The sequence below is a fragment of the Tamandua tetradactyla genome, chromosome 9 (assembly GCF_023851605.1).
Source record: "Tamandua tetradactyla isolate mTamTet1 chromosome 9, mTamTet1.pri, whole genome shotgun sequence".
Taxonomy (NCBI): domain Eukaryota; kingdom Metazoa; phylum Chordata; class Mammalia; order Pilosa; family Myrmecophagidae; genus Tamandua; species Tamandua tetradactyla.
This window is the reverse complement of record NC_135335.1, coordinates 14,590,521-14,601,315: the sequence shown is the minus strand read 5'-3', so window position 1 is coordinate 14,601,315 and position 10,795 is coordinate 14,590,521. Positions and strand designations below refer to the sequence as shown.

Here is a 10,795-nt window from a genome sequence, read left to right as displayed (position 1 = left end):
TGTCTTTTACAGAATTCAGTGCAAAGGCTTCTTTAAGTAGGCATTCAATCAATGATTTTTAAAAGCATAGATAGGAGCCTGAATTCTCCACCCACAGGTGAGAGGAGAAGTTATGGGTAATAGAATCAAGTATGGAGCTGGAGAAACTGGCTGTATGCTCCTTGCTGTCTTTGCCTTTATAGTAAGAATTAGCTTTCTGAGCTTCTCAAGGTAGCTCTAACTCACTACATGAGTTGGCCTCCAGTTCCTGAAGGGTTGCCTCTTATATTCAACTTATTCTAAATAATCTCCTCTTTGTGCTTCAGCAGATATTTGTATGGTGCTTGTATAATGGGTTTAAGTTGAGTTCACAATAAAGGCATCCAAGAAGTACATATTTACAGTTTCTAATCAAATTTATTTAAAAGTTCAACTCAGTCATTCTTGTTCATGCAAGACCCATATCCATCCAACATATATAATACACATATGTGCAAACACGCCCAAGGGGCCGAGGGTGTTAAATGGTGCTAAGTCATTGGAGAGCCAATTCCTGTCGTCAGTGGCCGGTCTAAACTATTTATCACTGAGAAACCCATTATGCCAGTTTTCAGAGTCCCTACATGTCCTATGAACTTGCTATTTCTGCCCCACACTTGGGACACAGGAAATTTTAAGCAAGTACAAGAATCCAGTGCTTGTGTCAAGACTTAAAATGTAAGAATATAAGAATGTAAGAAACATCTCCTCATAGGTTTTACCAACTGACGAGGAGATGTTAGAGATCAAGTCTGAAGCCCCAACTATTCCAGGACCTAATGTCACCTTGCCACTCTAAGGGAATCCCACTTTTCTCTCTTTGCGTTTGGAAGGCACTTTCCCCCTTAACTCTCTATTCTAAGATACTGAATACTTGTGCCTGCAATAAATTCTGGCCTGGAACTAACAAAACCAAACATTTATGAGCCAATAAAGGAATGCAAATATGAAGTAGCTGTTTATAAGACAAGATGCAAAGGGCTGTGAGGACCTGGAACATTTATGACTTACCTATAGGCAATCTAATTAAACACACTGTCACATGACAAATATGTTTCACCGAGAATCTGTTAGGTTTGTTTTTGCAGACTAGGTAGAGTTATTGACTTCCAGATGCCACTATCACCCCTGAGTTCCAGGACCCTGTGGCAAAAATTTGCTGGTTGTTCACAAGTGTCATTTCTTCATTTGCTTACTATTTCCAGGCTTCATCCCTAAAATCTGTTGCATTATTCCCCACAATTTCTCTTTCCTTATACATTGGCCAGATGCAGAGAATCCAGGATTCAGAGGATTCTGAATCTCTAGATGAAAGGAGCCTGTTCTATAAATCCATTGCCAAACATTCAACTGGGTTTTGATTTAAGAAATAAATGTTTTATGATATTAAGCCAAGGAAAGCATGAAATGGAAATGCCATCACAGAAATTAGCCTATTCTGAGTATCAGTGATGCCAAGGCAAATTTCAACTCTTGCTTAATGTTGTGTACCAGGTCAAAACTGTTGTGAACCCCAGAAAAGCCATGCTCTTTAATCCTGATTCAATATTGTTGGGTGGGATTTTTTATTGTTTCCATGAAGATGTGACTCACTCAATTGTGGGTGGGGCTTTTTTGATTAGGTGCAGGTATGTCTCCACCCATTCAAGGTGGCTCACTTATTGGAATCCTTTAAGAGGGGACCATTTTTGAAAAAACTTCATAGCTGACAGACAAATGTTTGGAGATGCAGAAAGAAAACACCCCTGGGGAAGCCATTTGAAACGAGAAACTGGGAGAGAAAGCTAGCAGACATAGCCATGTGCCTTCTTAGCTGACAGAGAAACCCAAAATGTCATGGGTCCTTTCTTGAGACAAGGGGTGTTTCTCTGGAAACCTTAGTTTGGACATTTTTCTGGCTTTAGAACTGTAAACTTGTAACTTAATAAATTCCCTTTATAAAAGCCAACACATTTCTGGTACATTGTGTTTCCAGCAGCATTTTGTAAACTAAAACAAATAAACTCGTTTTTTCCCTTATATTGTCTAGGGCTGTGCAACAAATTACCACAAATGTAGCTGCTTAAAGCAATATGAATTTATTATGTTACAGTTTCCATAGGTTAGAAGTCCATCACAGCCTGGCCAGATTCTCTGCTTAAAATCCCACTGAGCTTTCAAAACATCAGCCAGGCTGTGGTTCCAGGGCTCTGTGTCTTCTTCCAAGTTCATTCATTGTTGGACAAATCCAGTTCCTTGCAGCTGTAGGACTGAGGTCCCCATTTCCTTGCTGGACTTCAGCTGGGGGGCTGCTCTCTGCTCCTAATGGCACCAGATTTCATCTCATAGGGTCCCTTCCATCTTCAAACCAGCAGTGGTGCAGTAAGTCCTCACGCCTTGACTCTCAGACTTCCTTTCCTGCTTCTGCTTGGAAGACAATCCTGTGATTACATTGGGGCCTACCCAAATAATCCAAAAATTAATCTCTATATTTTAAGATCAGTTGATTAGTATCCTTAAGAATATTACAAAGCCCTCTTTGCCATGTAAGATACAGTATATCCATGGGTGGGATATCACATTCTAGTCACAGTCCTGAGATTAGGGCATGGAACCTTCTTGGGGGACATAATTCTCCCTAACACATCTTTGAGGGGTGATAAAGAGAGAATAAATAATTCAGTGTATTTTAATGCTTTGTTTTGCCTTTTAATATATTAACTTGTGCCCTGCCACACGTGCAACTAGTCATTTTTTAAGGTTTTAACCATCACAGTTATACATTCACAAGGCTTAAAGTATCAACTAGTTACACAAGATTCTTTAGATTAACAAATAGCCCCATTTGAGGCTATGAACCCCTCTCTTTTAGCCATGGTCTAGACAAATTATCATGTTCAATGCCTTTTAAAGTTGAGAGGCACTGCTCTTCCCACTATGATTTAACTCTTTTCTTTTCAATCTCTAAACATCATACATATGCACATTTCCCGTGACGGTAAGGCCCTGGTGTCAGCTTGGCCAAGTGATGATGCCCAGTTGTCTGATCAGGTAAGCAATGGCCTGACCACCACTGAAGAATATTTCATGGCTGGTTGATAAACTGGAAGGCTGGTGTATTAAATCATCAGTCAGTTGGTTGCATCTGTGGCTGATCACATCTGCGACCAATTAAGTTGCATCTCCCACCAATGAGATAATCCAGTCAACGGAGGGCTGATTCATGGCCTGCCCTATGGATTTTTCTTGGGGGTGGGTACATGGTCCAGGATTCGAACCCAGGTCTCCCACATGGAAGGCAAGCATTCTACCACTGTACTACGTACCCCACGGAATTTTCACTCTTCCATTTCCACATTTGCATGAGACACTTTCACAATTCTCATATTTACAGATCTCTCCTGTTGATTCTGTTTCTCCAGAGAACCCTGACTAATACATCCCCAATCCCCCATCCTCTCCATATAGCTACATCATAATTTAGGGCAGAAAGACACATGTTGTTTATATTTTTAAATGGCAGAAATTTTTTTTTTTTTTTAACATGGGCAGGCACCGGGAATCGAACCCGGGTCCTTGGGCCTGGCAGGCAAGCACTCTTACCTGCTGAGCCACCGTGGCCCGCCCTATATTTTTAAATACATGCTATCAGAGCTGAGGCATTTAATAAATTATTAGTTTTCCTCCCCTGCAGAAGATCTTGTTTTCTTAAGAATTATATATATATAAAATTATATTTTTATATATAAAACATATATATATATGTTTTTTCTTTTTCTTTTTTGCTTATATTTCAACCACAAAATCTTCACCAGCTTTCCAGATCTTCTCTTAACACATTGATTCATATTAGGAGTCATATCACTTTACTCTTCTTGAAAGAAAGAATGAAGTCACATATGTGTTCAAGTTTATCATGCTTTCTTGAAGTCAAATGAATCTTTAAAAATATCAATTATAAATTCACAGAGATGCTATGAGGAATAAATTATGCATTGTGAAATAAATAGCATAGTGTTTATTACATAAGTTAGTGCTTAAAATACATATTGAGCAAAGGAACACAAATACCAGCGATAGATCTAAATACCAAGAAGCCCTATTACAGTATATATTTTACCAGTCCCAGTACATGAACGTTATGAATCCACTAAGCAGAATTTCTCCTTAAGAACCAGCTATTTGTTAACTCAATGTTTTTGAGATATATACAAATACCATACAATCATCCAAAGAATACAATCAATGGCTCCTGATATCATATAGTTGTGCATTTATCACCACAATCGATTTTAGAACATTTTCATTTTTCTAAAAAAATACAATTAATAATAAAAAGACATCCAAAACATCCAATACTCCATATTCCCCTATTAGATTTTTTTTTTGTCTTTTATTTACTTACTCATCTGCCTATACATTGGATAAAGGGAGCGTTAGTCACAAGGTTTTCACAATCACATGGTGTTCTAGTTTGCTAATTGCCGGAATGCAACACACCAGAGATGGATTGGCTTTTAATAAAAGGGGATTTATTTCATTAGTTCTTCAGAGGAAAGGCAGCTAACTTTCATCTGAGGTTCTTTCTTACACGGGAAGGCACAGGGTGGTCTCTGCTGGCCTTCTCTCCAGGCCCCTGGGTTCCAACAACTTTCCCTGGGGTGATTCCTTTCTGCATCTCCAAAGGCCTGGGCTGAGCTGCGAGTGCTGAGATGAGGAATGCCAGCTGCTTGGGCTGTGCTATGTTGCGCTCTCTCATTTAAGCACCAGCCAATTAAATCAAACATCATTCATTACAGCAGGCACAACTCCTAGCCGACTGCAGATGTAATGAGCAACAGATGAGGTTCACGTTCCATTGGCTCATGTTCACAGCAGCAGAACTAGGCACCTTCACTTGGCCAAGTTGGCAACTGAATCTAACTACCACACATGATCACACCAAAAAAGCTGTATAGTTACATAATTATCTTCAAGAATCAAGGTTACTGGATTACAGTACAACAGTTTCAGGTATTTCCTTCTAACTATTCTAATAAACTAGAAACTAAAAAGCAATATCTATATAGTGCATAAGAATAACCTCTCAATTCGATCTGAAATCTCTTAGCCAACTGAACCTTTTTTTTTTTTTTTTTGCATGGGCAGGCACCAGGAATCAAGCCCGGGTCTTCAGCATGGCAGGCAAGAACTCTGCCTGCTGAGCAACCGTGGCCTGGCCCTAAAGTCAATTTTGTTTCATTTCTTTTCCCCCTTTTGGTCAAGAAAGCTTTCTCAATCCCATAATGCCAGGGCCAGCCTCATCCTTGGGAGTCATGCCCCACATTGCCAGGGAATCTTACACCCCTGGGAGTTATGTCTCATGTCAGAGGGAGGGTAGTGAGTTTATCTGCAGAGTTGGCTTAGAGATAGAGGCCACATCTGAGCCACAAAATAGGTTCTCCGGGGGTGACCCTTAAGCATAGTTACAAATAGGGTTAGCTTCTCCTTTCCAAGAATAAGTTTCATAAGGGCAAGCCCCAAGCTTGAGGGTTCCGCCTATTAAACTGGTAATACCCAATGCTTGAGAGAACATCATAAATTCCCCAGGTGGGGAAGTTTAATATTTCCACATTTTCCCCCAGTCCTTCAGAGGGACTTAGCTAATAATTTTTTATTTTCTGACCAAATTACTCTGAGATGTATCAGGGTATTACATTAACCTGGTAAAAAACAAGATCTCATTCCCTATTCAAGTTTCCATGTAATTATGGTTTGAATAAATTGACTATACAGGTTAAAGTAAATAGTGTACTACAGTAAACATAAATTTTGTTGCAAATAAATATCTCTTCCTTCCAAAGACTCAGAATCTGGAATCATGTTTGAAAAGATAAAGGAGCCAGTTCAAGTTTGAAACTGTCTCAAATAGGTACATATGAGTGAATGGTAAAAACTAGGGAACATCTGCCCAAAATCCCAGGGACATCAATGGATTAGGAAAGAAATGAGATTGGGAATTTTAACTCAATGCTTTTCCATTTCTCACAAACTTAGTGAGTTTTCTACTTTCTCTTTGGGCTGTTAAAATATAAAAATGAAAGCTTTACTCTGAGAGAAAATATTAACTAAACCACTAGTACAATTGCCAAGAGATCCAGAAAAATCTAGATTTTCAGAATCATAACTATAACTTTGAAACTGGAGACTAACTTTAGCTAGTACTTTTGGTAGCCCCTCTTATATTTCAAATCAAATATTTTTAGTGACATAATTTCTCTTATTTCTGATACCTTGTATTTTTTACCTATGTATGTTTTGGGGAATGATTTTACTTACCCCTTTAGTCAATGGTTAAGATAATCAGGATCTGGTTTGCCTTCAATTTAGGATGTGAGGAGAGTAAGATCTTTCATCTCAAAGAAAATTTTGGAGAAAATATATTAAAACATAAATATATAATAAATATTATACAAATATATTTCTATATTCTATATATGATATATTAAATATTATATATAAATAATATAACTATAAAATTTGCACATGACTATAGACTAACAAGAAGCAAAAGATCGGGCGGGCCACAGCGGCTCAGCAGGTAAGAATGCTTGCCTGCCAAGCCCGAGGACCCGGGTTCGATTCCCGGTGCCTGCCCATATAAAAAAAAAAATTAACTGCTCCTTTTATCCAGGGTATGGCAGATGATTTAAAAATAATAATAATATGGATAAAAATAAATAATAGGAGGAGATAAAAGGTAAAAATTGGATAGATGAAATACTATGAGTCAATGGGAGGGAGGGTTAAGGGATATGGATGCATGAGTTCTTTTTTTCTTTTTATTTCTTTTTCTAGAATGATGCAAATGTTCTAGAAATGATCATGGTGAAGAATACACAACTATGTGATGATATTGTCAGTCACTGGTTATATAGTATGGTTAAACTGTACGTGTGTGGATATTTCACAATAAAAATATTTTAAAAATTAACTTCTGATTTATCATCAAAAACACTGCAAGCCAGAAGACATTGAAATGACAACTCAAATTCTAAAAGAAAAAAAAATGCAAAATTAGCATTGTATATCATGGCAGGCAGGACATATTCTCAGAGTTTCTAAGGTGATCCCCGTGACACCCACCTCCTAGTTTTCACACCTTTGTAGAGCAGAGGCAGGGTATGTCACTTGCTTTTAACTAAGGGAACATTGAAAAGATGTGGAATGCCAGAATATTGATTACATCACATTAAAAAGGACTCCATCTTACTAACAGACGCACTCTCTTCCTCCTGGCTTTGAACAAACTAGCTGTCACAAATCCTAGAGCCACAAGAAATGAAATGCTACCAACAACCTTGAAAAGGTGGCCATGAATGCTTCCCCACTTGAGCCTCCAGATGAGAACACAGCAGACAAACAGCTTAATTGCAGAGGACCTAACTGTATCATTCCCAGACCCCTGACCACAGCAACTTGAGATAACAAATATGTGTGTTGTTTTAAGCCACCAAATTTGTGGTAATTTGTTAGGGAGCAATATAAAATTCATGCATATTTTGGAATAGAAGTATTCTCCAAGTTTGATGGTGAAATAAAGATTTTTTTAAAGAATAAAATCTGAAAGGATTTATCGGTAGTAGACCTACATTTCAAGAAATGTTCCAGAAAGCTCTTCAAAACGAAGACAAGTGACACCAGTTAAAAATTTAGATGTGTGGGAAGGATTGAAGATTGTAATAAATAGTATATTGTGGGCAAATACACATTTTTTAAAAATGTTTTCCTAAATTCTTTGAAAGACAGTTGGCTTTTAAAGTTAAGAACTTGCCAGACAGGTGTTGTGGAGAGTTTACTCTGATATCATGTGGAGGGTGTACTGGAGAAAGCAAGATGACATGATTGAGTAATTTAGAAGACCTTGAAAGAGTGAGGAAAGAAGCACTGTGTGTCTCATCTAAGGATTTGGGAGAGAGTAGGGAGTGAAAAAATAATCTAGAAGTAAGATGGGCAGGAAACTAAAGGTATGGAATTGAAGAAAATAGAGGAATAAACCACCTTTTCTAGCAAGAAAAATTAGGTGGCTGTGACATCATTGCCTTAAAGAAAACAGTTGAGGATTAGAGGGTGAAAAAGGAGTAAGGACAGTGGACAGTTCCTTCTAGCAAAGTTGATGCCATTTGGGATCTAATTCTGGACAAGCCCTTACTTGCAATCTCCTGCTCAGGTCAGGGTTGCTGAAATATGGATATATGCCCAACACGCCCACACTGAGATATATTCCTAGCAAGGAAAGAAAGGGTTATATTTTTAAATGCAGTGTGGATCTCCCCTCCAGGAAAGACTCATTTATATTTATGTAACCTCTCATTTTTTGTGCTTCTAACTCCTAGCTAGGATGGCATGTAGGCATGTCCCATTACTAAAAATTTAATCCCACCTTCACCCATCTGATTGGGCACTTGGGAATTCCCCTCTCTCTCTTCTCCACCCCACTCTCACAAAGGTTCTTGTCCCTCAGTTTCCCCATCTATAAAAGACAAATAGGAACAGTATCCAGCAGAGTTGTTATGAAGACTGCATAATTAATATACTATAGTATTTAGAAGAGTACCTGGCACAGAGGAGAATTCATATGTTTTCCATAATGAAACATCCATTAAACTCTCTTATTAGTGGTTACAGCATCTCAGGGCATCGTTTTGAATATTTCATGCCAACAAAGTAAATCTCTCTTTATTCTGAATTATGCAGATTATTTCCTTCTTCTTTGAGGGATGTGGAAGGGAGCAAGGGGATAAAAAGTCCACATGACCATATGAAACAAAGTATCTTTGTTTCTTTGAGAATAAAAAGTCCTTGATAGTTGCAAAGGGATCTAATATCTATGCATAAGGCAAAGAATAGGAATTAGAGAGCTACGGCAGATGAGATAGTCAGTAGAAACTTCCCAGTGTTTGCCTTTGTAGGCACTGTAGGCTTTTGCTATTAAAAAATTTTAAGTATGTTACACATGCAAGATTGCGTTAATGCTCTTTCAGGGAAATGAAGAACAAGATGATACCAAGAAAACAATGCAATAAGGAGGAGAGTCATACATAGAAGCCCAGGCATACAGTACCAAAAACCACGAATAAAATAGAAACAAGGAAGTCAGAGCCTGAGGCCAGGAGGCAAAAGATAAGTGTCTGCTGTTTCCTTTCCCCCAGATCCACTTGCCTCTTTCCAAGAAATACCTGGAGACATTGGGATGGATACTGAATTTTATCATCATTAATGGAATGGGATTCAGAGCCTTTACTATTTATCATTTAAAGACCAAGCAAAAACTAGAAGATTTGGGGACCCTTAGGCAGGTGACATCTTGTCACACCAGTTTACTGCTACTGTCATAGGGGGGAGGTGCTTTGTTAACGGGGAGGAAGGAGATGCCTACTGCTATTGACTATAGATCAGTGAACTTTGTCTGATCGTTGAATAATCATAGCTTCCCTGGAATAGCTAGAATAAGATGCTTCAAATGCAAAGAGGTAATGTTATTGGTTTGCGAGCATTCAAGAAGACGGGGAGATTGTATATTATTATGTAGACCGCATTGAGGTTAGAGTAATTCCTAAGTGAAAATAGGTTTAGGCAGATTGGAAAATAAAAAGAAATCTAAGGGTATGGGAAGAAAGAGAAGTAGTGCACAGATAGATTTCACCCGTTATGAATGGGCTCAGGGGCTTTAGAAGCCTGACCATGGAGTTCCACAGTCACTTTGATGGGGAAATGGGGTAAAATAACCATTTTTTACCCTGGACTGACTCAGTGTGACATTTGCATTATTCTTATGGTTAAGCTCATAGAAATACCTAAGACATTTAGCTGGTAAAAAAAAAATGAAGTGGTTTGGAAATAAGCAAACATAAAGCAAGACAAAGTATCATTCCTGTTTTTTTGGATGGGAAATGCAATGTTTTCATGAATATGTAAGTTAATATATAACTTAGCAAAGTCTTAGGATTTATACTCCAAAACAGAGTCATCCACTATCATCACAGAGTTAGCTTGCATGAATTAAAGCATAAAAATTAAAGTTATCTTTCCACCATTTACCAGATGGCTATTAGAACATCATTCTACTCTTTAAGCTTAGAGAAACCGTAAAATTTTTGAGGAGGAGGCTAAAACATGAGTTATGAAGGTGAAATGCTATATTACGAAGAAATTATGAAGAAAGTATATTAGAATAGAGTTTGCTTAACTGAGAGAATAATAAAGGGAACCAAAACTCAACATAAGAAGAGTTTCATGACGGATGAATTTCTTTAGGATTTTGAGCCCATGGAAAGGAAGTAGAATGCAAAAGGGTAAGTACAGAGAAGAGAAAGGGTTGGAAGGTGGGGCATGGTCTTTTAAAATGTTTTAACTGGCAAGTGGCTAAAAGGTTAATAGATAAGGATGTTTAATTTAGGAAAACCTGATCTCAGTAAGAAACATCAGAAGAAGACAATGTAGAGTATAGAAGTGGACACAAATTCTTCCCCTCCTTAATCCATGTCCTTGTAATGCGACAGTCTGGGTCCGCTCATGAAAATATGGAGTTTGTTTCTCTACCCCTTGAATCTGGATTGGCCATGCAACTTGCTTAAACTAATAGAACATTAGCACACATGACTCAAGCAAGATTTGAAAAGTGTTTGTGAGTGGGAGAGAACCAAGGGTCTACCAACTGCCAGATATGTGGCATCTAGCCCCATCCACTCTACCAACTGACCACAAATACACAAGACAGTCTGGCAGATGATGGCAAAATTGGATGAGACCAGAAGAC

General features: G+C 38.1%; 1 long non-coding RNA gene across 1 annotated transcript in view; it reads right to left on the bottom strand.

Annotated features, from left to right (window-relative positions):
- The window catches only part of LOC143646773 (uncharacterized), a 125,839-nt gene that overhangs the window by 21,671 nt on the left and 93,373 nt on the right, over positions 1 to 10,795 (bottom strand). Inside the window, exon 4 of the long non-coding RNA XR_013157607.1 lies at positions 6,316 to 6,392. This is a non-coding gene — a long non-coding RNA (uncharacterized LOC143646773). The remainder of the gene's footprint in view (positions 1 to 6,315; positions 6,393 to 10,795) is intronic.